General features: G+C 54.8%; 1 long non-coding RNA gene across 2 annotated transcripts in view; it reads left to right on the top strand.

Moving 5' to 3' along the window:
* The window catches only part of LOC125180820 (uncharacterized), a 19,864-nt gene extending 17,866 nt beyond the window's left edge, over positions 1–1,998 (top strand). For both annotated transcript variants that reach the window (XR_010826129.1, XR_007159722.2), the window contains exon 3: positions 1–1,998. This exon is cut by the window's left edge and continues 4,958 nt beyond it. This is a non-coding gene — a long non-coding RNA (uncharacterized lncRNA).
* The last annotated feature ends 1,130 nt before the right edge of the window (positions 1,999–3,128 follow it).

Raw genomic sequence — 3,128 nt, 5'->3', positions numbered from 1 at the left:
ATTTATGATTTCCACCAAGATTTAAAAGCTCATCGCCGGCCTTGTAATGCAGTAACTGATTGCACTGCTAATGTAATTAAGAAAAGATTATGATGTCCACGTGGCACACCAGATGGTGGCATTCATAGCAATCGGCACACACAACTGGCAGACAACTGCACAAGGGCAGTGAGGCTCAGGCAGCTGGAGCGCTTCGTTTCGTGCCACGCGCTCGGGGAGGAGGGGAGGCTTCAGCCGGCCCGCGCCGCGCGGCACCCGCCCCAGGCATGTCCCCGGGGGCCTGGCGCCGCGTGCCCCGTGCCAGGCGGCCCCGTTCCCCCCGCACCGCGGGGCCGCGCAGGGGTCCTGCCCGGTGGCTGCACGCGGCTGCTGCTGGCACCTGTCCCCGCTCCCTGCCCGTGCTCTGCCGGGATGCCAGCCGGGCCACAGGACAGAAAGCAGGCGGCAAGCAGCACCCATAAGTTTCCGAGAGCTTCCCTCACGTTGCCCCCCTGTGGGAGGCGGCCTGCTCTTGCCAAGTGGCGCTGAATTTAACTTCTGGAAATGGAGAGTGCCGCCGCACGGCCTGGAGACCTTGCCCTGGCCGGAGACCCCCCGTGTCTCCTCTGACGTCCTCACCCTTGCTGGGACCCCGCGCTCCACGTGGGCAGGAGAGGCTCCTCCTGGCACTGCTGGGCACATTACGCAGGATTAATGCCCACGCGCTTGTTGGACCTTCTGTTGCAGAAATAATGCTGCAGCTTTGACTTGCTTCCAACAGGGCAAAGGAGAAAGCAGAGTTAACATTCAGTTAGAGCACAGGACTGTTTGCTCTTGGAAGCCGTAATGTATGCAAGGAGCTTGTGTCACCTAAAGCCCATTCAACATTGTGCGTCGCCTTTCCTCGCTATTGCGTGTGAATTTAATAAAGTGGCTCTGACTCATTCGCCCTCCGTGGTGCAGCTGACATAAGTAAATACGCAGGCTGCAACCTCACTGGAGATTTTATACCATCTGTATTTACAACATGAATATTTCAGCAAATTTGACATTTTGGTGACTTCTGTCTTCCAGGTTTAGTGACGACGAGTATCTAGGTCAGGAGTGCCGCAGGTTCACAAGCAGCATCCTGTCAATAATTTAATGCTCTAAGTGCTAAGCAGCGTTAGCAGGACGCACTCCGTCACTGCAGGGTTTGTTGGCTCATTGAGCTGACACAGTTTTGAAGCAACATAAAAACAGGTTTTGATCTCTTGCTGTTGGCCTCTGCCTGAAAAGCATAAAGCAGGAGGCAACCCTGTGGCAGCTATTCTGCTAATGTCACCGTAATGTGGACGCTGTTTTACTGTCACTTTCAAGATGAAAACAGAAGCACACCGGGCAGGGCAGGATGAGGCATTTCTCAGCCCTGTTTCCCACTGCCGGGTGCCGAGGCGGGTGAGGGGAGGAGGCCCCTGCTGCGCCCCGGGGCCCACTGCTACGGCCCGGAGCTGGCGCTGGGCAGCCCCGCGTGGGGCGGGCAGGGGCCTGGCGGTGCCCTGTGCTCCTCCAGGCCCTGCCCGCAGCGCCGTGCCCGGCTGCTGAGATGCCATGGGGCACCTTGCCGCTGGGGTCCCAGATGAGCCCAGGGGCGGTTCACGGGCACGGGGCTGGGTTCTCCAGTTGCCTTTTCTCTGGAGAGTGGCAGGGCGTCCTGAGCACGGCTCGGTGCTCTGTCACAAAAACACCTGCGGCCCCGGCCCTGCTGAGGACGATGCAGGTGCGGAGCCCCGTGGGACCTGATGGCCTGACTAGCCCCACCTGGCCCCGCAGCTGCCTGGGGCCAAGAGCACATTTAAGCACAACTCTGGCCCCACAGCCTGTTTAAGCTGTATGCTGCAGCATGCTGGTACTCTGCCGTGGACCACAGCGTTTCAGATTCTGGCCTGCAGGCTGGCAGCTTGGCCTTGATCCTGTCTCATCCCCATCGAGCTGACCAGCAGCAGGACCTGAGCCTGACCCGTGGGTTGGCTTCCCGGCTTGAACTCTGACCTCGCGCCGTGGATGTGCGTGATGGGCTGCTAGCGGAACTCGGCTGTGGCCCACTTGGGTGCCGTGAGGGCTCCTGGCCAGGCTCTGCCCTCAGCACAGCTCCTGTACCTCTGTGTGCACACACGCCTGCGGTGCCTGCACCCGGGGCAGCTCCTCATCCTGCAGCAGCTCTAGCTAGGGCTGCCCCGGGCTTCCAGGCCAGCACAGCACTGGTGCAACCGTTCCTCCCTCCCTAGTGGGCAGTGTGGCACCTGCAGTATGAACAAAACAGCCAAGAAACAAAGCAAGAGATGAGCTGTTGCAGTAACTCCCTGATTACCCAAAAGATGGAGGACTAGAGTGTCCTACAATCAGACCTTTGATAGAAAAAGAAGTTCTGTGAATAGACCTTCCTGATTCAGGTGAGACTTTTTTTTTCCTTTTTATGAAATCCTGCTCTTGAAGTATTTGCACTGAATAAATGTAGCACTTTCCATATAAAAGCTATGCTTGGCACAAGCCTCTTCTCAGATAGAAAGGAACTGGAGGAGCCCTTCTCTTTCTCACGCCAGCTCATTATTGTGCTGTTGGAGCACGTTACAAACACTGGAAGGAAAGTGTGTTTTCACAATGTATTGAACCTGGCTTTGGTTAGCAAGAAATTGATCCCAGCAGCAGAGGAGGTGTCCTGCCTCAGAAGTGTTGGCTCTGTGCAGATGTGCTTTGAGGGGATCACATTCATGTAATTGTGGAACAAAGACCTTAAAACTTATGTAGGAACAAACTCAAAGCTAGAAAGGAAATAAAATAGGATGCAAAATTATGTATTCAAAGAATAGTTTCTTGTTAGTAATGCTGGAGGATCTGTAGCTTCTACTATCACATGATACCCATCCTCTTGTTCAGCAATGCAGAAATGTTTCTGAAGGAACTAGATGTGCTTCATTTTGGATTCATCTCCTCCCTTGTAAGGATTGTTCAGTGTGTTTTCCTAGAGGAATCCTACAGATTGTTTCAAGTATCGGTATAGATGGAAGGATATTAAAGCAGGTGCTGAGTATGCAGCCATTTCCCTGCTGTCACTTCAGTGTCTATATGGTGGATTGTGCAGGCGGTTGTACCATGGGGATGCTCAGAAA

Source organism: Anser cygnoides, chromosome 20 (genome assembly GCF_040182565.1).
Source record: "Anser cygnoides isolate HZ-2024a breed goose chromosome 20, Taihu_goose_T2T_genome, whole genome shotgun sequence".
Classification (NCBI taxonomy): Eukaryota; Metazoa; Chordata; class Aves; order Anseriformes; family Anatidae; genus Anser; species Anser cygnoides.
The sequence above is the reverse complement of the archived record's forward strand: the minus strand, read 5'-3'. Positions and strand labels throughout refer to the sequence as shown.